This window comes from Oncorhynchus keta, chromosome 37 (assembly GCF_023373465.1).
Source record: "Oncorhynchus keta strain PuntledgeMale-10-30-2019 chromosome 37, Oket_V2, whole genome shotgun sequence".
Classification (NCBI taxonomy): Eukaryota; Metazoa; Chordata; class Actinopteri; order Salmoniformes; family Salmonidae; genus Oncorhynchus; species Oncorhynchus keta.
Window position 1 is genome coordinate 18,631,725 of NC_068457.1, and position 26,769 is coordinate 18,658,493.

The 26,769-nt window shown below is 42.1% G+C and overlaps 1 pseudogene; it reads left to right on the top strand.

The window, feature by feature from the left end:
• The first annotated feature begins 11,365 nt into the window (after window positions 1–11,365).
• Window positions 11,366–26,769, top strand: part of LOC118379765 (TRAF2 and NCK-interacting protein kinase-like) — an 89,118-nt pseudogene continuing 73,714 nt past the window's right edge.

A 26,769-nucleotide genomic window follows, 5' to 3' on the forward strand; every position in this document is an offset into this window, starting at 1 on the left:
CAGTGTCTTAATTGTGTCATGGCTTAAAAATCCTTCTTTAACCTGTCTCCTCTCCTTCATCTTCACTGATTGAAATGGATATAACCAGGGACATCAATAAGGGTTTATAGCTTTCACCTGGATTCACCAGGTCAGTCTATGTCATGGAAAGAGCTGTAGTCCTTAATATTTTGTATACTTTTTATGTCTCTGGTATGGTATATGTGAGGTATCACCTGTATTAATTTCAGTAACTATATGCCAGTGGAAGGTTAAAGGAATAGTCCATTCTCAAATCAAATTCATTTGGCTTCAAAATGTATTGATTTAAGGCATAGTAGGTGATTTGGTAAGCTGACGGTTGGTATTGGGGAAATATTATGTCACCCTTAGGTACAGAATAGTCATTTGTGTATGTAGATGTGTTTTGGCTTCTTCTTTGTATCTTCACATTTGAATGAAAGAGTAGGCATTAATTGGAGCAAATATCATGAACAGTAAGTAGCATATTTTATAGTACACACAGAGGAAATTTAGCCCAGAATCACTTATTAAATATTTAAACTGAGGTAGTAATGTGTTCTCTTACTCTTCCTGTCACGCTCTGATCTGTTTCACCTGTCCTTGTGATTGTCTACACTCCCTCCAGGTGTCACTGATTTCCCCCAGTGTGTTTCCTGTCTCTCAGTGCCAGTTCGTCTTGTATGTTCCAAGTCAACCAGCGTTTTTTCCCAAACTCCAACCATTGCTATTCTCCTTTTTCTAGTCTTCCTGGTTTTGACCCTTGCCTGTTCTGGACTCTGTACCTGGCTGCCTGACCATTCTGCCTGCCTTGACTACAAGCCTTTCTGCCACTCTGTACCTCCTGGACTCTGATCTGGTTTTGACCCTTGCCTGTTCTGGACTCTGTACCTGGCTGCCTGACCATTCTGCCTGCCTTGACTACAAGCCTTTCTGCCACTCTGTACCTCCTGGACTCTGATCTGGTTTTGACCCTTGCCTGTTCTGGACTCTGTACCTGGCTGCCTGACCATTCTGCCTGCCTTGACTACGAGCCTTTCTGCCACTCTGTACCTCCTGGACTCTGATCTGGTTTTGACCTTTTGCCTGTCCACGGCCGTTCTCTAGTTTACTCCTTTTGGATTAATAAACATTGTAAGACTCCAACCATCTTTCTCCTGGGTCTCGCATGGTGTCATGGTACTTTCTCTCTCATCCCATCTCTCTCCCCCTCTATCCCCTCTCTCTCACTCTATCCCCTCTCTCTCTCTCTCAAATCAAATGTTATTTGTCAAATATGCCAAATATAACAGGTCAAATCAAAGCAAATGTATTGGTCACATACACATGTTTAGCAAATGTTATTGCGGGTGTTGCGAAATGATTGTGTTTCTTGCTCCAACAGTGCAGTAATATCTAATAAGTAATATCTAACAATTTCGCAACAATACACACAATGCATGAGCGGCATAGACTACAATAGAGTACAGTATATACATATAATACTTTTTTTTACCTTTATTTAACTAGGCAAGTCAGTTGAGAAAAAAAATCTTGTTTTCACTGAGGGCCTAGGAACATTGAGACAAATGCCTTGTTCAGGGGCACAATGACAGATTTTTACTTCGTCATTGCAGGTTATCTCTGGGATTTGATCTTGTAACCTTTCGGTTGCTAGTCCAACTCTCTAACCAGTAGGCTACCTGCTGACCAAGGTGAGAGGAGTAATGCAAAATATGTACACATTATAAAGTGACTAGCATTCCATTATTAAAGTGGCCAGTGATTTCAAGTCTATGTATATAGGGCAGCAGCCTCTAAGGTGCTAGTGATGGCCTTGAGATAGAAGCTGTTTTTCAGTCTCTCAGTCCCAGCTTTGATACACCTGCACTGACCTTGTCTTCTGGATAATAGCGGGGTGAGCAGGGAGTGGCTCTGGTGGTTGTTGTACTTAATTATCTTGTTGGCCTTCCTGTGACATTGTGTGATGTAGGAGTCCTGGAGGGCAGGTAGTTTGCCCCAGGTGATGCGTTGGGCAGACCGCACCACCCTCTGGAGAGCCCTGCAGTTGCAGGCAGTGCTGTTGTCGTACCAAACAGTGATACAGCCCTACAGGATGCTCTCCATTGTGCATCTGTGAAAGTTTGTGAGGGTTTTAGGTGCCAAGCCAAATTTCTTCAGCCTCCTGAGGTTGAAGAGGCGCAGTTGTGCCTTCTTCACCACACTGTCTGTGTGGGTGGACCCTTTCAGTTGGTCAGTGATCTGTACGCCGAGGAACTTGAAGCTTTCCTTCTTCTTCACTGCAGTCCTGTCTATGTGGATATGGGGGTGCTCCCTCTGCTGTTTCCTGAAGTCCACGATCAGCTCCTTTGTTTTGTTGATGTTGAGTGAGAGGTTATTTTCCTGGCACCACACTCCCTAGGCCCTCACCTCCTCCCTGTAGGCTGTCTCGTGTAGACCTTACGGTGAAATTCTTACTTACACGCCCTTAACCAACAATGCAGTTCAAGAAATAGAGTTAAGATTTTTTCTCTCTAAATAAACTCAAGTAAAATATAAATAATAAATAAAACAATAAAATTAAAATAACGAGGCTATATACCGGCGGTACCAGTACTGAGTCAATGTGCGGTACAGGTTAGTTGAGATAATTTGTACAAGTAGGTTGGCGTCAATGTAAGTAGTCCAGGTGGCCATTTGATTAATTGTTCAGCAGTCTTATGGCTTGGGGGTAGAATCTGTTAAAAACCTTTTTTGATCTAGACTTGGCGCACCAGTACTGCTTGCCGTGCGGTAGCAGAGAGAACAGTCTATGACTCTCTCCCCCTTCTCTCCCTCTCTCTCCCGTGTCTCTGTCTCATCCACTTTCTCTCGCTCTTTCTCTCTATTTCTGTGTCATTGCACTCTAGGGGAAACATGGCAGGACATGCTCAGGTGATTCCATGGAAGAGACTAGATGAAGAAAACAACAATTGTCTCACAGGAAAACAGACCTGCACACACGCCTGCAGACATATCGCAACACCACACCCACACACATACACAAACTTGTTGTTGTTGGAAGGCAAGATGTGATAATAGCCGTGTCTGTACAATGTAATGGCTTTGACATCAACTTGGCTGAGTTTGGCATTGGCTTTGATACCACTTTAATAACTCTACCTACATGTACATAATTACCTCAATTACCTTGAGACCGGTGCCCCCCGCACATTGACACAGTGACACGTTGACTCTGTACAGGTACCCCCTGTATATAGCCTCCACATTGACTCTGTACCGGTACCCCCTGTATATAGCCTCCACCCCACTCTCCTGTCAAACAGTCCCTAAAACACTCCACATTGACTCTGTACCCCCAGTACCCCTGCACCAGTATATAGCCTCCACATTGACTCTGTACCGGTACCCCTGTATATAGCCTCCACATTGACTCTGTACCGGTACCCCCTGTATATAGCCTCCACATTGACTCTGTACCAGTACCCCCTGTATATAGCCTCCACATTGACTCTGTACGGTACCCCCTGTATATAGCCTCTTTCCACATTGACTCTGTGGTACGGTATCCCCTGTATATAGCCTCCACATTGACTCTGTACCAGTATCCCCTGTATATAGCCTCCACATTGACTCTGTACCAGTACCCCATGTATATAGCCTCCACATTGACTCTGTACAGGTATCCCCTGTATATAGCCTCCACATTGACTCTGTACCAGTACCTCCTGTTGAGAGCCTCCACATTGACTCTCTACAGGTACCCCCTGTATATAGCCTCCACATTGACTCTGTACCGGTACCCCCTGTATATAGCCTCCACATTGACTCTGTACCGGTACCCCCTGTATATAGCCTCCACATTGACTCTGTACAGGTACCCCCTGTATATAGCCTCCACATTGACTCTGTACAGGTACCCCCTGTATATAGCCTCCACATTGACTCTGTACAGGTACCCCCTGTATATAGCCTCGCTATTGTTATTTACTGCCGCCCTTTAATCATTTGTTATTCTTATTGTTATTCTTGTTATTCTTACTTTTTAGGGATTTTCTTAAACTGCATTGTTGGTTAAGGGCTTGTAAGTAAGCGTTTCATTGTAAGGTTGTATTCCTGTTCCTGTTGATTTGATTTAATGGTATGAATGACTAATAGCTCCTAAGAAGTTATTGGGAAAACAAGATAAACCTGTCTGTAGATTTCTCACCTGGATGACTGGAGGCTTCTCTGGATGAGTACAAGATTAGCCCATCTTCAAACCGACTACAATACCTGGGCTTTCCATTCTGCGGTTTTCTTATCTGTGTCATCCTTTGGGGGATTTGAATCATTACAGTTTAACAGACAGTTCCGAGAGTATTTGTCTGTAATCATTATAATGTAATAACTTAATTTATATATAATATAATATAAATGTTTGATTTTGTAAATGTTCAATTAACATGTCTTATTTTGGTATAGTGATACTGAAAGAGCCCAATTCTTTAGTTTCTCTGCATGTGTTGTTTTGGCTTAATCCTTATAATCCTGATCTCTGACCAAAACAGTTCCAGAGTATTTCTCTGTTATAGTGACAGGTCACGACAACACACCTCTACCCTGTTATATTCTCAGGAATTATCTTTGTTTTGTTATATTCTTAGGAATAATTTCTACTCTGTTCTATTCTCAGGAATCATCTATGTTTTGTTCTATTCTCTGGAATAATTTCTACTCTGTTCTATTCTCAGGAATCATCTTTGTTTTGTTCTATTCTTAGGAATCATTTCTACTCTGTTCTATTCTCAGGAATCATCTATGTTTTGTTCTATTCTCTGGAATAATTTCTACTCTGTTCTATTCTCAGGAATCATCTTTGTTTTATTCTATTCTTAAGGAATAATTTCTACTCTGTTCTATTATCAGGAATCATTTATGTTTTGTTCTATTCTTAGGAATCATTTCTACTCTGTTCTATTCTCAGGAATAATTTCTACTCTGTTCTATTCTAATGACAACATCTCTACTCTGTTCTATTCTCAGGAATATTTTCAACTCTGTTCTATTGTAATGACAACATCTCTACTCTGTTCTATTCTTAGGAATCATTTCAACTCTGTTCTATTTTCAGGAATTTCTACTCTGTTCTATTCTAATGACAACATCTCTACTCTGTTCTATTCTTAGGAATCATTTCTACTCTGTTCTATTGTAATGACAACATCTCTACTCTGTTCTATTCTTAGGAATCATTTCAACTCTGTTCTATTTTCAGGAATATTTTCAACTCTGTTCTATTCTAATGACAACATCTCTACTCTGTTCTATTCTTAGGAATCATTTCTACTCTGTTCTATTCTAATGACAACATCTCTACTCTGTTCTATTCTCAGGAATAATTTCTACTCTGTTCTATTCCAATGACAACATCTCTACTCTGTTCTACTCTTAGGAATAATTTCTACTCTGTTCTATTCTCAGGAATAATTTCTACTCTGTTATATTCTAATGTCAACATCTCTACTCTTGTTCTATTCTTAAGGAATCATTTCTAATCTGTTCTATTCTCAGGAATCATCTATGTTTTGTTCTATTCTTAGGAATAATTTCTACTCTGTTCTATTCTCAGGAATAATTTCTACTCTGTTCTATTCTAATGACAACATCTCTACTCTGTTCTATTCTACTCTGTTCTATTCTAATGACAACATCTCTACTCTGTTCTATTCTCAGGAATAATTTCTACTCTGTTCTATTCTAATGACAACATCTCTACTCTGTTCTATTCTTAAGGAATCATTTCTACTCTGTTCTATTCTCAGGAATAATTTCTACTCTGTTCTATTCTAATGACAACATCTCTACTCTGTTCTATTCTACTCTGTTCTATTCTAATGACAACATCTCTACTCTGTTCTATTCTCAGGAATAATTTCTACTCTGTTCTATTCTAATGACAACATCTCTACTCTGTTCTATTCTTAAGGAATCATTTCTACTCTGTTCTATTCTCAGGAATCATCTATGTTTTGTTCTATTCTTAGGAATCATTTCTACTCTGTTCTATTCTCAGGAATAATTTCTACTCTGTTCTATTCTAATGACAACATCTCTACTCTGTTCTATTCTTAAGGAATCATTTCTACTCTGTTCTATTCTCAGGAATCATCTATGTTTTGTTCTATTCTTAGGAATCATTTCTACTCTGTTCTATTCTCAGGAATAATTTCTACTCTGTTCTATTATAATGACAACATCTCTACTCTGTTCTATTCTAATGACAACATCTCTACTCTGTTCTATTCTCAGGAATAATTTCTACTCTGTTCTATTCTAATGACAACATCTCTACTCTGTTCTATTCTCAGGAATAATTTCTACTCTGTTCTATTCTAATGACAACATCTCTACTCTGTTCTATTCTTAAGGAATCATTTCTACTCTGTTCTATTCTCAGGAATCATCTATGTTTTGTTCTATTCTTATGAATCATTTCTACTCTGTTCTATTCTCAGGAATAATTTCTACTCTGTTCTATTCTAATGACAACATCTCTACTCTGTTCTATTCTCAGGAATAATTTCTACTCTGTTCTATTATAATGACAACATCTCTACTCTGTTCTATTCTAATGACAACATCTCTACTCTGTTCTATTCTCAGGAATAATTTCTACTCTGTTCTATTCTAATGACAACATCTCTACTCTGTTCTATTCTCAGGAATAATTTCTACTCTGTTCTATTCTCAGGAATAATTTCTACTCTGTTCTATTCTCAGGAATAATTTCTACTCTGTTCTATTCTAATGACAACATCTCTACATTTACATTTACATTTAAGTCATTTAGCAGACGCTCTTATCCAGAGCGACTTACAAATTGGTGCATACACCTTATGACAACCAGTGGAACAGCCACTTGCATCTAAATCTTGTTGGGGGGGGGTGAGAAGGGGGGTGAGAAGGATTACTTACCCTTACTTACCCTATCCTAGGTATTCCTTGAAGAGGTGGGGTTTCAGGTGTCTCCGGAAGGTGGTGATTGACTCCGCTGTCCTGGCGTCGTGAGGGAGTTTGTTCCACCATTGGGGGCCAGAGCAGCGAACAGTTTTGACTGGGCTGAGCGGGAACTGTACTTCCTCAGTGGTAGGGAGGCGAGCAGGCCAGAGGTGGATGAACGCAGTGCCCTTGTTTGGGTGTAGGGCCTGATCAGAGCCTGGAGGTACTGAGGTGCCGTTCCCCTCACAGCTCCGTAGGCGAGCACCATGGTCTTGTAGCGGATGCGAGCTTCAACTGGAAGCCAGTGGAGAGAGCGGAGGAGCGGGGTGACGTGAGAGAACTTGGGAAGGTTGAACACCAGACGGGCTGCGGCGTTCTGGATGAGTTGTAGGGGTTTAATGGCACAGGCAGGGAGCCCAGCCAACAGCGAGTTGCAGTAATCAAGACGGGAGATGACAAGTGCCTGGATTAGGACCTGCGCCGCTTCCTGTGTGAGGCAGGGTCGTACTCTGCGGATGTTGTAGAGCATGAACCTACAGGAACGGGACACCGCCTTGATGTTAGTTGAGAACGTCAGGGTGTTGTCCAGGATCACGCCAAGGTTCTTAGCGCTCTGGGAGGAGGACACAATGGAGTTGTCAACCGTGATGGCGAGATCATGGAACGGGCAGTCCTTCCCCGGGAGGAAGAGGAGCTCCGTCTTGCTGAGGTTCAGCTTGAGGTGGTGATCCGTCATCCACACTGATATGTCTGCCAGACATGCAGAGATGCGATTCGCCACCTGGTCATCAGAAGGGGGAAAGGAGAAGATTAATTGTGTGTCGTCTGCATAGCAATGATAGGAGAGACCATGTGAGGTTATGACAGAGCCAAGTGACTTGGTGTATAGCGAGAATAAGAGAGGGCCTAGAACAGAGCCCTGGGGGACACCAGTGGTGAGAGCGCGTGGTGAGGAGACAGATTCTCGCCACGCCACCTGGTAGGAGCGACCTGTCAGGTAGGACGCAATCCAAGCGTGGGCCGCGCCGGAGATGCCCAACTCGGAGAGGGTGGAGAGGAGGATCTGATGGTTCACAGTATCGAAGGCAGCCGATAGGTCTAGAAGGATGAGAGCAGAGGAGAGAGAGTTAGCTTTAGCAGTGCGGAGCGCCTCCGTGATACAGAGAAGAGCAGTCTCAGTTGAATGACTAGTCTTGAAACCTGACTGATTTGGATCAAGAAGGTCATTCTGAGAGAGATAGCGGTAGAGCTGGCCAAGGACGGCACGCTCAAGAGTTTTGGAGAGAAAAGAGAGAAGGGATACTGGTCTGTAGTTGTTGACATCGGAGGGATCGAGTGTAGGTTTTTTCAGAAGGGGTGCAACTCTCGCTCTCTTGAAGACGGGAGGGACGTAGCCAGCGGTCAGGGATGAGTTGATGAGCGAGGTGAGGTAAGGGAGAAGGTCTCCGGAAATGGTCTGGAGAAGAGAGGAGGGGATAGGGTCAAGCGGGCAGGTTGTTGGGCGGCCGGCCGTCACAAGACGCGAGATTTCATCTGGAGAGAGAGAGGAGAAAGAGGTCAGAGCATAGGGTAGGGCAGTGTGGGCAGAACCAGCAGTGTCGTTTGACTTAGCAAACGAGGATCGGATGTCATCGACCTTCTTTTCAAAATGGTTGACGAAGTCATCTGCAGAGAGGGAGGAGGGAGGGGGGAGGATTCAGGAGGGAGGAGAAGGTGGCAAAGAGCTTCCTAGGGTTAGAGGCAGATGCTTGGAATTTAGAGTGGTAGAAAGTGGCTTTAGCAGCAGAGACAGAGGAGGAAAATGTAGAGAGGAGGGAGTGAAAGGATGCCAGGTCCGCAGGGAGGCGAGTTTTCCTCCATTTCCGCTCGGCTGCCCGGAGCCCTGTTCTGTGAGCTCGCAATGAGTCGTCGAGCCACGGAGCGGGAGGGGAGGACCGAGCCGGCCTGGAGGATAGGGGACATAGGGAGTCAAAGGATGCAGTAAGGGAGGAGAGGAGGGTTGAGGAGGCAGAATCAGGAGATAGGTTGGAGAAAGTTTGAGCAGAGGGAAGAGAAGATAGGATGGAAGAGGAGAGAGTAGCGGGGGAGAGAGAGCGAAGGTTGGGACGGCGCGATACCATCCGAGTAGGGGCAGTGTGGGAAGTGTTGGATGAGAGCGAGAGGGAAAAGGATACAAGGTAGTGGTCGGAGACTTGGAGGGGAGTTGCAATGAGGTTAGTGGAAGAACAGCATCTAGTAAAGATGAGGTCAAGCGTATTGCCTGCCTTGTGAGTAGGGGGAAGGTGAGAGGGTGAGGTCAAAAGAGGAGAGGAGTGGAAAGAAGGAGGCAGAGAGGAATGAGTCAAAGGTAGACGTGGGGAGGTTAAAGTCGCCCAGAACTGTGAGAGGTGAGCCGTCCTCAGGAAAGGAGCTTATCAAGGCATCAAGCTCATTGATGAACTCTCCGAGGGAACCTGGAGGGCGATAAATGATAAGGATGTTAAGCTTGAAAGGGCTGGTAACTGTGACAGCATGGAATTCAAAGGAGGCAATAGACAGATGGGTAAGGGGAGAAAGAGAGAAAGACCACTTGGGAGAGATGAGGATCCCGGTGCCACCACCCCGCTGACCAGAAGCTCTCGGGGTGTGCGAGAACACGTGGGCGGACGAGGAGAGAGCAGTAGGAGTAGCAGTGTTATCTGTGGTGATCCATGTTTCCGTCAGTGCCAAGAAGTCAAGGGACTGGAGGGAGGCATAGGCTGAGATGAACTCTGCCTTGTTGGCCGCAGATTGGCAGTTCCAGAGGCTACCAGAGACCTGGAACTCCACGTGGGTCGTACGCGCTGGGACCACCAGGTTAGGGTGGTCGCGGCCACGCGGTGTGGAGCGTTTGTATGGTCTGTGCAGAGAGGAGAGAACAGGGATAGACAGACACATAGTTGACAGGCTACAGAAAAGGCTACGCTAATGCAAGGAAATTGGAATGACAAGCGGACTACACGTCTCGAATGTTCAGAAAGTTAAGCTTACGTAGCAAGAATCTTATTGACTAAAATGATTAAAATGATACAGTACTGCTAAAGTAGGCTAGCTGGCAGTAGCTGCGTTGTTGACACTACACTAATCAAGTCGTTCCGTTGAGTGTAATAATTTCTACAGTGCTGCTGTTCGGGGGCTAGCTGGCTAGCTAGCAGTGTTGTTTACGTTACGTTGAGTTAAAAGAACGACAATAGCTGGCTAGCTAACCTAGGAAATCGGTCTAGACTACACAATTATCTTTGAAACAAAGACGGCTATGTAGCTAGCTATGTAGCTAGCTACGATCAAACAAATCAAACCGTTGTACTGTAATGTAATGAAAATGTGATACTACCTGTGAATGCGACCGGGTTGTTGGGTTCTATTCAGTAGACGTTGGCTAGCTGTTAGCTGTTAGCTGTTGGCTAGCTAGCAGAGTCTCCTACGTTAAGGACGACAAATAGCTGGCTAGCGAACCTCAGTGAATTAAGATAATCACTCCAAGGCTACACACACTAAACTACACAATTATCTTGGAAACAAAGACAGCTATGTAGCTAGCTAACACTGAACTAATCAAGTCGTACAGTTGAGTGAATAGCACTACAGTGATGCTAATCTGTGTGCGTTAGCTAGCGTTGCTAGCTCCTGGGCGAATAGCAGTGAAGGCTACGTTAGGGCGACGAAATACGAAATACGATAATTAATGCAATTATCTCTGATACAAGGACGGCTATGTAGCTAGCTAAGAAGAATGGCTAAGATTATGTAGCTAGCTAACAGTAAACTAATCAAGTCGTACAGTTGAGTGAATAGCACTACAGTGATACTCTGTTCTATTCTCAGGAATAATCCATATTCTATTGCCTTGAGCTCTCTGTTATAAAACACATTCCCAATGGGATAAAGGACAAATAAAACCAAACAAAAATAACTAAATGGGCCGCATTGAATGAAACTTCTCTATTCTGAACTGCTGATTAGTTCCTGTACACAGCACTATGTTCATAATACAAACATAGCGTATTTATAATAATAATACCTCCTAAAACATTTCAATATGAAAGAGTTGTGACCAAGTGTATGACGTCTACATGGATGTTATGTACGTACAACAAAGTCGATTGGCCCTTTTTCAACTCAAGTAGTTTGATACATTGCTATGTTTTTATTTAGAAATCCCTTTTACAAAAAGTCCCACTTTACATAACATCATTACTAAACTTTAGACAAACCAGTTACCACACCCCGGTGTCAGGGATGGCTTACTCTGGAAACTCCTTTGGTCTCTACCGAGTTCAAATAATTCAATTGGGCAATCCTCTGGAGTGGGCGTGGTTTACAGATTTGCCCCGCCCACGGTGTCTTTGATTGACATTGCTCAAGAGCATCTGCAGCCAGCAAACCGTGAGTTCTCGCTGTCTGTTGAAGAGACATGGATTTGGTGCTGCTGCTGATCATGTTCACGTCCCATTATAGTCACACACCAGCATCTCTGCTCTAGCAGGCTTTTTTAACGTCGGTCACCTCTAAACCTACTGACAAACGGGGATATATTATATGCTCTCTTTTTTTATTTTCTCTCTCTTTCGGTCTCAGTCGCAATCTCTCGATCGCTTATCGGTGAGAAAGAGGTAGGCAGGCTTGTTTCCCCGTGGAAGAGGGCAGCCTATAGCGGGGGCCAAGGGCATTTACTCCGTGATCTCGTTGTCTGGATGGTTTCTGATTCTGGTGATTTTTATAATATTTAATTTGAATCATGGCGACTGATTCCCCTGCCCGGAGTCTGGATGAGATCGACCTGTCTGCTCTACGGGTAAGATAAACCCGGATCTACATCATGTATCTGTTTCAGTATCAGAGATGGCTACTACTCTCTGTCTCTCTGTCTCTCTCTCTCTCTCTCTCTCTCTCTCTGTGTGTGTGTGTGTGTGAGAGAGAGACAACGCTTCTAAAATGGGTCAAATTCCCCATCCCTCCCTACAGCCACCAACATGGCAGACTGGCCTACCGATGTTTGTGCATGAGCAAAACATATCCGAAAATGGAATTGTGCAGAGGCCTATATAGCACTGTTCATAGCCTAATGGCAGGTGGTTATACAATGTAACACAACAGAGGAACATACTCAGTGGAAAAACGTCAACCAAGTGTTTCTCTTTCTGCTGATTTACTAACGATTTAGCAAGGTAAACAATGGTAGGTATGAAATGGCATGACAGCATAGCAGTGTAATCTGATGTCATGCGGGGGGGTTGCGCGGTGCTTCGGTGGTCTCGGTTTTTAGGTCTGAATATGTCGCTTTCATTGAGCCAGTCCGCGGTGGAATGTAGCCTACACACACACAAACACAGCATGTTAATATGAGTCTACCAAAACAGCCTGGTAGCTTTCATGGGCATTTACTGTATGTATACATTATACATTAAGGCATTCATGCAAACTGTGTGTGTGTGTGTGTGTGTGTGTGTGTGTGTGTGTGTGTGTGTGTGTGTGTGTGTGTGTGTGTGTGTGAACAACAAATGTCACTCACTGTTAAATATGGGTAGAGAGAGTCCTCTACAAAGGATACTATTAAATAATCACTAAGTATCTATTTACATGTCATACTGTATATTGTCTATTTTACATTACCTTGATATATTATATGCCAATATGGTTATATGTTGGTATAACCATCAGTGTTGATGCTAAACTCTGCTAAGCCAGTAATGCTAGTGGCTAGGATACCTATAGACTGTGTTGTCTGTGCACTCTTAGAAAATCTTAGAAAAAATGGTTCCAAATGGGTTCTGCGGCTATCCCCATAGGAGAACCCTTTTTGTTTCCAGGTAGAACCCTTTTTGGTTGCAGGTATAACTGTGTTGGTTTCCATGTAGAACCCTGTGTGGAAAGGGTTCTACATGGAACCCAAACGGGTTGTACCTGCAACCAAAAGTGATTATTCAAAGGTTTCTCCTATGGGGACAGACAAAGAACCCTTTATGGTTCTAAATTGCAATTTATTTTCTAAGAGTGTAGACTGGGTCTATACGCTACTGTTACTGCACTCTGGTTATTTTGTGAACCCTGAGAAAAGACACACACACACTGCATGATGGATACACCTACTCTGCAAGATGCTGTGTGTGTGTTTGCATTTCTTTGTGTGTGTGTGTGTGTGGTCAGGTACTGTGTAGATATAAGCTATGACCCACAGACAGCTACACAGACTAGTATAAAGGATGATAGGCAGTTTTTTCATGTCATTCTAGAATCTCCATTACATAACAGAACTCACAATAAATCAAATCAAATCAAATTCTATTTGTCACATACACATGGTTAGCAGATGTTAATGCGATTGTAGCGAAATGCTTGTGCTTCTAGTTCCGACAATGCAGTAATAACCAACAAGTAATCTAACTAACAATTCCAAAACTACTGTCTTATACACAGTGTAAGGGGATAAAGAATATGCACATAAAGATATATGAATGAGTGATGGTACAGAGCAGTATGACATAGTACTGTACATATAGTGAGCCATTTGACATCCCGGGTTGCCAGATTGGGTTGGTGTCATGGTAAGGATGAGGGCAGAGTCAGGGTTGACATTTTGGTAGAGGGCAGAGCCAGTCTATAGCTGAACTCTACAGTAGCATGATTAGGTTGCCAGGTTGGGCAGAGCCAGTCTAGCTGAGTTGTACAGTGGCCTATTGAGGTTGCCAGGTTGGGAAGAGCCAGTCTAGCTGAGATGTACAGTGGCCTATTGAGGTTGCCAGGTTGGGCAGAGCCAGTCTAGCTGAGATGTACCGTGGCCTATTGAGGTTGCCAGGTTGGGTAGAGCCAGTCTAGCTGAGCTCTACAGTGGCCTGTGTGGATTACAGTTCTCCACCAGTCAGTCGCAGACATTAATCCACTGGTTAGTGGGTCACTGGCTAGACTGGCCTAGGAACCGCTGGACAGACGAGTGTGTTGGACAGACGAGTGTGTGTGTGTTGGGAAATCCTGACTGAGAAGTGGTCAGAGAATTGGTGATACAGCACACCCACACGCACAGTCAGAAGCCAGGCAGTCAGCTGATGACATCAACAGACAACAGATCAGCAGGACAGCACTGACCACACACTCAGTCACTCACACACACACACACACACACACACACACACACACACACACACACACACACACACACACACACACACACACACACACACACACACACACACACACACACACACACACACACACACACACACACACACACACACACACACACACACACACACACACACACACACATAGGTGTAGGGTGAGGAGCTGATCAACCTAAACCCACCTACGCCCCAGAACTGACCAACAAGCATATTATTCATGAACTATCTGGGCGTGTTGTACTCAAATGTCTCCCCCTGAATGTGTCTGGGTGACCTAATTTCCCGCTGAGCCACAAGACCCCCTTATTCACACTCTTTCCGTAGCCACACACACACACACACACACACTTTAGAGACATAGAGTTTGAAGAATGTATACAAGGCCTCACGAGGAGCTGAACAGAGAATAAGATTCATCAGCAGAGAGAGAACATTTGTGTGAGTCATCCGGTACAGTAGAGTCCTTCTCTCATGACAGTGGTTGTTTAGATAGGACCAGTTACAACGTGACTCCCATCATCCACTAACCTACTATAATCTAATCATCTCACACACAACCTGTGAGCCCATTCTGTTGTATTAAATAGTCATGATAACGGACACTTTTCTATCAGTTAGCCTGAGGATATGAATGAACTGGAGCAGCAACAACACTCTGTTAGACTCTGTACACACACACACACACACACACACACACACACACACACACACACACACACACACACACACACACACACACACACACACACACACACACACACACACACACACACACACACACACACACACACACACACACACTTAGACACACTTGATCACTAACTCTTGTGTGGGCTTGTTTAGAAGAGTGAGTGTTTCTGTGTTTCTCATGGTACCACAGTAGGTAAAGAAGGGAAGAAGAGATGAGGGCTACAGAGGGGGGAGTTGAATTCCAGCTATTGTTGGAATGCCTTAGCAACACAGCAGTGTGTGTGTGTGTGTGTGTGTGTGTGTGTGTGTGTGTGTGTCTGTCTGTGTGTGTTTGTAAGGTCACTGGGTTCTCTGCTGGGGTCTAGCGATTCCTCTTGTAAACTCCACTGTCTAGTAAGCTGATCGTTATGAAGCCACTTTAGATTGCTATCGACAGTAGCAGTCTATTAGCATCAGCTAGCTTCAAGCTAACTTTTTTTTGTAGCCTACCTCTGGGGGCTAGCATCAAGCTAACTGTCTATATGTTTTGGGGCTGGCATCAAACTAACTGTCTATATGTGCTAGCATCAACATAACAGTCTATCTGTCTGGGGTGGAGACTAGCATCAAGCTAACAGTCTATAGCTTATGTCTGGGGGCTAGCATCAAGCTAACACCTCTATAACTGCCAGCTTCGAGCTAAATGTCTGTTTGCTCTGTGACTCTGAATCTGTCTCTCTTCAGGACCCAGCAGGAATCTTTGAGCTGGTGGAGTTGGTGGGCAATGGAACCTACGGACAGGTGTACAAGGTAAGACACACACTTCTTTCTCTCCCCCTGGTCTCCCTCTCTCCCCCCCTGGTCTCCCTCTCTCCCCCCCTGGTCTCCCTCTCTCCCCCTGGTCTCCCTCTCTCCCCCCTGGTCTCCCTCTCTCCCCCCCTGGTCTCCCTCTCCCCCCTATCTCTTATCAGTAGGAAACAGTCATTTGTATCTGACAAGATGCAGAGGGATGTATATTTCAGGACACAGGATATGACTGAGCGATTTCCCGTCTCTGCCTCTGTCAGGGGTTTATGTTTGATTGGCGTAATGGTGGCTCGGGGTCTCAGTTGCTCCAGTGTGAGCCCAAGTGTCACTGTCTTTTTTTTTTACAAACCTCATTTCCTCTCCTCTCCTTTCGTTTCCTCTCCTTTCTTTATCTGTCCTCTCCTCTCCCGTGAAGTCATTCCTTTATAGATGCACCTTTGAATATGTTGTTTCAACTGTGTTCATTAGAGATGGGAATTGCCAGGGCCCTTGCGATATGATATTATCACCATACTTAGGTGCCGATGCGATGTGTATTGTGATTCTCACGATTCTACATGTATTGTTATTCGATACTGTGGTTTTATTGCGATTCGATGTTCCAGACATATTGCTCACCATATGTCTGCTGCAGGGAGACGAGGGAGAGAGCCACGAGAAAACAAAATAAAAGTCACCGAAATATAAGTGCTGAAAACAAATTGGCTCCCAATGTAAAAATCAGATGGATAACAAGCTATGAAGGTAATATACTGGGGTTTTTGGTTGCGATATTGTCCAAACGTTACGATCCAAAAATAATATCCTGATTATGTAACTGTATCAATATTTTTCCCCCGTCACTAGTGTTCATGTTTGTGTATAATGGACTAGTGTGTGTGTGAAGGTCATGTTGGAATGGGGAGTAGAGTTGTGCTCTGATTGGATAAACAAAAGAGGTCAGCTAGAGGTCAACACTGTTAGCCACAGATAACGTTTGACAGCCTCTTCCGTATGTGTGTGTGTGTTTCTGTGCATTTGTGAGAGAAAATGCGCAAGAGAGGTGTTTCTGTGAGACTTGCATCTTGTGCATGTGTGTTTGTGTGTCTGCGCATGCTTGTGTGTGTGGGGTGTGTGAGAGTTATGTGAGTTCAGTTATTGCTGACGATGCTCTCTGACTGAAAGTCACGCCTCATTTGCTGGATGACATTCAGCCTGTCTACTGTAATACACTATACACTACTAATACACTCTAGCCATGTAGGCCCACTGCAGTATACTGTAGTATATACTAACCATGTCTACTGTAATACACTATACACTACTGTAATACACTCTAGCCATGTAGGCCCACTGCAGTATACTGTAGTATATACTAACCATGTCTACTGTAATACACTATACACTACTGTAATACACTCTAGCCATGTAGGCCCACTGCAGTATACTGTAGTATATACTAACCATGTCTACTGTAATACACTATACACTACTGTAATACACTCTAGCCATGTAGGCCCACTGCAGTATACTGTAGTATATACTAACCATGTCTACTGTAATACACTATACACTACTAATACACTCTAGCCATGTAGGCCCACTGCAGTATACTGTAGTATATACTAACCATGTCTACTGTAATACACTATACACTACTAATACACTCTAGCCATGTAGGCCCACTGCAGTATACTGTAGTATATACTAACCATGTCTACTGTAATACACTATACACTACTGTAATACACTCTAGCCATGTAGGCCCACTGCAGTATACTGTAGTATATACTAACCATGTCTACTGTAATACACTATACACTACTAATACACTCTAGCCATGTAGGCCCACTGCAGTATACTGTAGTATATACTAACCATGTCTACTGTAATACACTATACACTACTGTAATACACTCTAGCCATGTAGGCCCACTGCAGTATACTGTAGTATATACTAACCATGTCTACTGTAATACACTATACACTACTGTAATACACTCTAGCCATGTAGGCCCACTGCAGTATACTGTAGTATATACTAACCATGTCTACTGTAATACACTATACACTACTGTAATACACTCTAGCCATGTAGGCCCACTGCAGTATACTGTAGTATATACTAACCATGTCTACTGTAATACACTATACACTACTAATACACTCTAGCCATGTAGGCCCACTGCAGTATACTGTAGTATATACTAACCATGTCTACTGTAATACACTATACACTACTGTAATACACTCTAGCCATGTAGGCCCACTGCAGTATACTGTAGTATATACTAACCATGTCTACTGTAATACACTATACACTACTGTAATACACTCTAGCCATGTAGGCCCACTGCAGTATACTGTAGTATATACTAACCATGTCTACTGTAATACACTATACACTACTGTAATACACTCTAGCCATGTAGGCCCACTGCAGTATACTGTAATACACTATAACCATGTCTACTGTAATACACTATACACTACTAATACACTCTAGCCATGTAGGCCCACTGCAGTATACTGTAGTATATACTAACCATGTCTACTGTAATACACTATACACTACTGTAATACACTCTAGCCATGTAGGCCCACTGCAGTATACTGTAGTATATACTAACCATGTCTACTGTAATACACTATACACTACTGTAATACACTCTAGCCATGTAGGCCCACTGCAGTATACTGTAGTATATACTAACCATGTCTACTGTAATACACTCTAGCCATACAGTATACTACTACCATGTCTACTGTAATACACTATACACACTGTAATACACTCTAGCCATGTAGGCCCACTGCAGTATACTGTAGTATATACTAACCATGTCTACTGTAATACACTATACACTACTAATACACTCTAGCCATGTAGGCCCACTGCAGTATACTGTAGTATATACTAACCATGTCTACTGTAATACACTATACACTACTGTAATACACTCTAGCCATTTAGGCCCACTGCAGTATACTGTAGTATATACTAACCATGTCTACTGTAATACACTATACACTACTGTAATACACTCTAGCCATGTAGGCCCACTGCAGTATACTGTAGTATATACTAACCATGTCTACTGTAATACACTATACACTACTAATACACTCTAGCCATGTAGGCCCACTGCAGTATACTGTAGTATATACTAACCATGTCTACTGTAATACACTATACACTACTAATACACTCTAGCCATGTAGGCCCACTGCAGTATACTGTAGTATATACTAACCATGTCTACTGTAATACACTATACACTACTGTAATACACTCTAGCCATGTAGGCCCACTGCAGTATACTGTAGTATATACTAACCATGTCTACTGTAATACACTATACACTACTGTAATACACTCTAGCCATGTAGGCCCACTGCAGTATACTGTAGTATATACTAACCATGTCTACTGTAATACACTATACACTACTGTAATACACTCTAGCCATGTAGGCCCACTGCAGTATACTGTAGTATATACTAACCATGTCTACTGTAATACACTATACACTACTAATACACTCTAGCCATGTAGGCCCACTGCAGTATACTGTAGTATATACTAACCATGTCTACTGTAATACACTATACACTACTGTAATACACTCTAGCCATGTAGGCCCACTGCAGTATACTGTAGTATATACTAACCATGTCTACTGTAATACACTATACACTACTGTAATACACTCTAGCCATATAGGCCCACTGCAGTATACTGTAGTATATACTAACCCTGTCTACTGTAATACACTATACACTACTAATACACTCTAGCTATGTAGGCCCACTGCAGTATACTGTAGTATATACTAACCATGTCTACTGTAATACACTATACACTACTGTAATACACTCTAGCCATGTAGGCCCACTGCAGTATACTGTAGTATATACTAACCATGTCTACTGTAATACACTATACACTACTAATACACTCTAGCCATGTAGGCCCACTGCAGTATACTGTAGTATATACTAACCATGTCTACTGTAATACACTATACACTACTAATACACTCTAGCCATGTAGGCCCACTGCAGTATACTGTAGTATATACTAACCATGTCTACTGTAATACACTATACACTACTGTAATACACTCTAGCCATATAGGCCCACTGCAGTATACTGTAGTATATACTAACCCTGTCTACTGTAATACACTATACACTACTAATACACTCTAGCCATGTAGGCCCACTGCAGTATACTGTAGTATATACTAACCATGTCTACTGTAATACACTATACACTACTAATACACTCTAGCCATGTAGGCCCACTGCAGTATACTGTAGTATATACTAACCATGTCTACTGTAATACACTATACACTACTGTAATACACTCTAGCCATATAGGCCCACTGCAGTATACTGTAGTATATACTAACCCTGTCTACTGTAATACACTATACACTACTAATACACTATAGCCATGTAGGCCCACTGCAGTATACTGTAGTATATACTAACCATGTCTACTGTAATACACTATACACTACTAATACACTCTAGCCATGTAGGCCCACTGCAGTATACTGTAGTATATACTAACCCTAACCATGTCTACTGTAATACACTATACACTACTAATACACTATAGCCATGTAGGCCCACTGCAGTATACTGTAGTATATACTAACCCTAACCATGTCTACTGTAATACACTATACACTACTAATACACTATAGCCATATAGGCCCACTGCAGTATACTGTAGTATATACTAACCCTAACCATGTCTACAGTAATATACTATAGCCATATAGGCCCACTGCTGTACTGCAGTATACTGTAGTATATACTAACCCTGTCTACTGTAATACACTATAGCCATATAGGCCCACTGCAGTACTGCAGTATACTGTAGTATATACTAACCCTAACCCTGTCTACTGTAATATACTATAGCCATATAGGCCCACTGCTGTACTGCAGTATACTGTAGTATATACTAACCCTGTCTACTGCAGTATACTGTAGTATATACTAACCCTGTCTACTGTAATACACTATAGCCATATAGGCCCACTGCAGTACTGCAGTATACTGTAGTATATACTAACCCTAACCCTGTCTACTGTAATATACTATAGCCATATAGGCCCACTGCTGTACTGCAGTATACTGTAGTATATACTAACCCTGTCTACTGCAGTATACTGTAGTATATACTAACCCTGTTTACTGTAATACACTATAGCCATATAGGCCCACTGCAGTATACTGTAGTATATACTAACCCTGTCTACTGCAGTATACTGTAATATATACTAACCCTGTCTACTGCAGTTTACTGTAGTATATACTAACCCTAACCCTGTCTACTGTAATATACTATAGCCATATAGGCCCACTGCAGTATACTGTAGTATATACTAACCCTTTCTACTGCAGTATACTGTAATATATACTAACCCTGTCTACTGCAGTATACTGTAGTATATACTAACCCTAACCCTGTCTACTGTAATATACTATAGCCATATAGGCCCACTGCTGTACTGCAGTATAATGTAGTATATACTAACCCTGCAGTATACTGTAGTATATACTAACCCTGTCTACTGCAGTATACTGTAATATATACTAACCCTGTCTACTGCAGTATACTGTAGTATATACTAACCCTGTCTACTGCAGTATACTGTAGTATATACTAACCCTGTCTACTGTAATACACTATAGCCATATAGACCCACTGCTGTACTGCAGTATACTGTAGTATATACTAACCCTGTCTACTGCAGTATACTGTAGTATATACTAACCTTGTCTACTGTAATACACTATAGCCATATAGGCCAACTGCTATACTGCAGAATACGGTAATATATACTAACCCTGCAGTATACTGTAGTATATACTAACCCTGTCTACTGTAATACACTATAGCCATATAGGCCCACTGCTATACTGCAGTATACTGTAGTATATACTAACCCTGTCTACTGCAGTGTACTGTAGTATATACTAACCCTGTCTACTGCAGTATACTGTAGTATATACTAACCCTGTCTACTGTAATACACTATAGCCATATAGGCCCATTGCTATACTGCAGTATACTGTAATATATACTAACCCTGCAGTATACTGTAGTATATACTAACCCGAACCCTGTCTACTGTAATACACTATAGCCATATAGGCTCACTGCTCTACTGCAGTATACTGTAATATATACTAACCCTGCAGTTTATTGTAGTATATACTAACCCTGTCTACTGCAGTTTATTGTAGTATATACAAACCCTGTCTACTGCAGTTTACTGTAGTATATACAAACCCTGTCTACTGCAGTATACTGTAGTATATACTAACCCTGTCTACTGCAGTATACTGTAGTATATACTAACCCTGTCTACTGCAGTATACTGTAGTATATACTAAACCTGTCTTCTGCAGTATACTGTAGTGTATACTGCAGTAAACTGTAGTATATACTAACCCTGTCTACTGCAGTATACTGTAGTATATACTAGCCCTGTCTACTACAGTTTACTGCAGTATATACTAACCCTGTCTACTGCAGTATACTGTAGTATATACTAACCCTGTCTACTGCAGTATACTGTAGTATATACTAACCGTGTCTACTGCAGTATACTGTAGTATATACTAACCCTGTCTACTGCAGTATACTGTAGTATATACTAAACCTGTCTACTGCAGTATACTGTAGTATATACTAACCCTGTCTACTGTAATACACTATAGCCATATAGGCCCATTGCTATACTGCAGTATACTGTAATATATACTAACCCTGCAGTATACTGTAGTATATACTAACCCAAACCCTGTCTACTGTAATACACTATAGCCATATAGGCTCACTGCTCTACTGCAGTATACTGTAATATATACTAACCCTGCAGTATACTGTAGTATATACTAACCCTGTCTACTGCAGTATACTGTAGTATATACTAACCCTGTCTACTGCAGTTTACTGTAGTATATACAAACCCTGTCTACTGCAGTTTACTGTAGTATATACAAACCCTGTCTACTGCAGTATACTGTAGTATATACTAACCCTGTCTACTGCAGTATACTGTAGTATATACTAAACCTGTCTTCTGCAGTATACTGTAGTGTATACTGCAGTAAACTGTAGTATATACTAACCCTGTCTACTGCAGTATACTGTAGTATATACTAGCCCTGTCTACTACAGTTTACTGCAGTATATACTAACCCTGTCTACTGCAGTATACTGTAGTATATACTAACCCTGTCTACTGCAGTATACTGTAGTATATACTAACCCTGTCTACTGCAGTATACTGTAGTATATACTAACCCTGTCTACTGCAGTATACTGTAGTATATACTAAACCTGTCTACTGCAGTATACTGTAGTATATACTAACCCTGTCTACTGTAGTATATATTAAACCTGTCTACTGCAGTATACTGTAGTGTATACTGCAGTAAACTGTAGTATATACTAACCTTGTCTACTGCAGTATACTGTAGTATATACTAACCCTATCTACTGCAGTATACTGTAGTATACACTAACCCTGTCTACTGCAGTATACTGTTGTATATACAAACCCTGTCTACCACAGTATACTGTAGTATATACTAAACCTGTCTACTGCAGTATACTGTAGCTGTATCTTTTAACCCCAGTGGAGAGGATCAAAAGTTCCCTGACAACATGAAATAGTGCCTTCACACAGACAGTGTGGTGAAGAAGGCGCAACCGCAGGGCTCTCCAGAGGGTGTTGCGATCTGCCCAACGAATCACCGGGGGCACACAGCACCGGTTGGGTATAATGTGTATATTTATGTTGTGTATATTCAGGGCGCATTTGTAAAAGAGTCCAAGGTCTCTATGTTTTCCCTGTTACAATAAAAGTGACATAAAATCAAAATAACGCTAACATCTAGCAACCCAAAGGTTGTTTGTTCGAATTTCATCACGCACAACTTTAGCAACCTTGCAACTACTTACTACTTTTTAGTCTTTGCAACTACTTAGCATGCTAGCTAGCCCTAACCTTAACCCTTTAAACGTAACGTTAACCCCTCACCTAGCTAATGGTAGCAACAAAAAATTGGAATTCGTAACATATAGTACGAATTGCAACTCGAAACATATCGTACACATTGTAAATCGTAACATATCATACGAAATGGATGTGTAGGGCGTGAGATGTGACTGAAATGTTGCGTGTGGGGAGAAAGCAGCGCGTTAGAGCGAGAAAGGGTGGAGGAGGAGGCTTGGCTTGAAGCGCTGGGCTTCTTGTTATGACATGTGCTATCTGGATTAGGCTAAGATAATTACACCTACGGAGAAGAGGCTTCTATCAAGGAACTTTAAATGTCCCTTGAACATTCAAAGGCACACTTCCTGCCCTCCAGGACGTCCACAGAACCGGGTGTCACAGGAAGGCCTAGAAGATCATCAAAACCTCAACCACCCGAGCCACGGCCTGTTCACCCCACAACCATCTATTCAAATCAAATCAAAGTTTATTTGTCACATGTGCCGAATACAACAGGTTTTAGCCTTACAGTGAAATGCTGACTTACTGGCTCTAACCAATGGTGCCAAAAAAAGGTGTGTGTGTGTGTGTGTGTGTGTGTGTGTGTGTGTGTGTGTGTAGGTAAGTAAAGAAATAAAACAACAGTAAAAATATATTTGAAATAAGAGTAGCAAGGCTATATACAGACACCTGTTAGTCAGGCTTATTGAGGTAGTATGTACATGTAGGTATTGTTAAAGCATATATGACTTTATATGGAAAATACATATTATGACCTGTCTGTATGTCTGTATGGTCAAAAAACTATACCGCTCCCGCATCTAGCAAGGACTCCCTCTTCCGAAGGCCCAACTTCCTGCCTTTATCCTAACACACTTACCACAATACAATGAACAGGCAAGGGCCAAAAACTGAGTTACACTAACAACAAATGAATATATCTCAATCAGGTAAATATAAATCATAAAGGTACGTACCTAATATTACATCATTTACATTAATATTTAATATATTTACACAAATATACATGGAGCTCCATATGTTCGGTCTTTTATACAAATATGTCCAAATCTGCTCTAACAGGTTCAGTTAGAAAGAGATTAACTACACTACATTACAGTTAACAGGTTCAGTTAGAAATAGATTAACTACACTACAGGTTAAGTAGAAAGAGATTAACTACAGTATATTACAGTTAACAGTTAACTTATTTTCCACCATAAATTGCAAATAAATTCATAAAAAATCCTACAATGTGATTTTCTGGATTTTTTTTCTCATTATATCTGTCATAGTTGAAGTGTACCTATGATGAAAATTACTGGCCTCTCTCATCTTTTTAAGTGGGAGAACTTGCACAATTGGTGGCTGACTAAATACTTTTTTGCCCCACTGTATGAAGTGGGTAAAATAGTAGGTAAACATCATTCAAGTGACTAGTGTTCCATGTCTATGTACATAAGGCATAACCCTAAGGTGTAGGGTGAAGTACGGTGACTAAGTGTCAGGGCAGGGTCCTGGGCGGAGGCTGGCTAGTGGTGACTGTTTAACAGTCTCATGGCCTGGAGATAGAAGAGGTTTCTCAGTCTCTCTGTCCCAGCTTGGAAGGGCCTGTACTGTCTCCGCCTTCTAGATGTAACCAAGACTACGGAGATGATTGTGGACTACAGGAAAATGAGCACGGAGCACGTCCCCATTCTCATCGACGGGGCTGTAGTGGAGCAGGTTGAGAGCTTCAAATTCCTTGGTGTCCACATCAACAACAAACTAGATTGGTCCAAACACACCAAGACAGTCGTGAAGAGGGCACGACAAAGTCTATTCCCCCTAAGGAAACTAAAAAGATTTGGCATGGGTCCTGAGATCATCAAAAAGTCCTACAGCTGCAACATCGAGAGCATCCTGACCGGTTGCATCACTGCCTGGTACAGCAATTGCTCGGGCCTCCGACCGCAAGGCACTTCAGAGGGTAGTGCATACTGTCCTCCAGGACCTCTACACCAGGCGTTGTCAGAGGAAGGGCATAAAAATTGTCAAAGACCCCAGCCACCCCAGTCATAGACTGTTCTCTCTACTACTGCATGGCAAGCGGTACCGGAGTGCCAAGTCTAGGACAAAAAGGCTTCTCAAAAGTTTTTAACCACAGACTATATGCATTGTGTGCCTCCCCTCCCCCTCTTTTAAGCTGCTGCTACTCTCTGTTTATCTTATATGCATAGTCACTTTAACTATGTATTCATGTACATACGACCTAAATTGGCCCGACCAACCAGTGCTCCCGCACATTGGCTAACCTGGCTATCTGCATTGTGTCCCACCACCCTCCACCTGCCAATCCCACTTTTACGCTTCTGCTACTCTCTGTTCATCATATATGCATAGTCACTTTAAGTTGATTGGAGAATCATTTATTTGTTAGATATAAGAAGAATAAACATTTTTGTTGCACCATATCCCTGGATGTCATTGAATGTTTGGCCGTTTGGAAACCTTGAGTGTGGACTGTATGCGTACCAAACAACTCCGCTTCAGGCTTGGGCAGTGGCTATGGTAAAGACGAAAGGAAGCCACTACAGAACCTGTTAACTGTAATGTAGTGTAGTTCATCTCTTTCTAACTGAACCCGTTAAATGTAATGTACTGTAGTGTTCATCTCTTTCTAACTGAACCTGTTAACTGTAATGTAGTGTAGTTAATCTCTTTCTAACTGAACCTGTTAACTGTAATGTAGTGTAGTTTCTCTTTCTAACTGAACCTGTTAACTGTAATGTAGTGCCGTTAATCTCTTTCTAACTGAACCTGTTAACTGTAATGTAGTGTAGTTTCTCTTTCTAACTGAACCTGTTAACTGTAATGTAGTGCCGTTAATCTCTTTCTAACTGAACCTGTTAACTGTAATGTAGTGCCGTTAATCTCTTTCTAACTGAACCTGTTAACTGTAATGTAGTGTAGTTCATCTCTTTCTAACTGAACCTGTTAACTGTAATGTAGTGTAGTTTCTCTTTCTAACTGAACCTGTTAACTGTAATGTAGTGTAGTTCATCTCTTTCTAACTGAACCTGTTAACTGAAATGTAGTCTAGTTCATCTCTTTCTAACTGAACCTGTTAACTGTAATGTAGTGTAGTTCATCTCTTTCTAACTGAACCTGTTAACTGTAATGTAGTGTAGTTTCTCTTTCTAACTGAA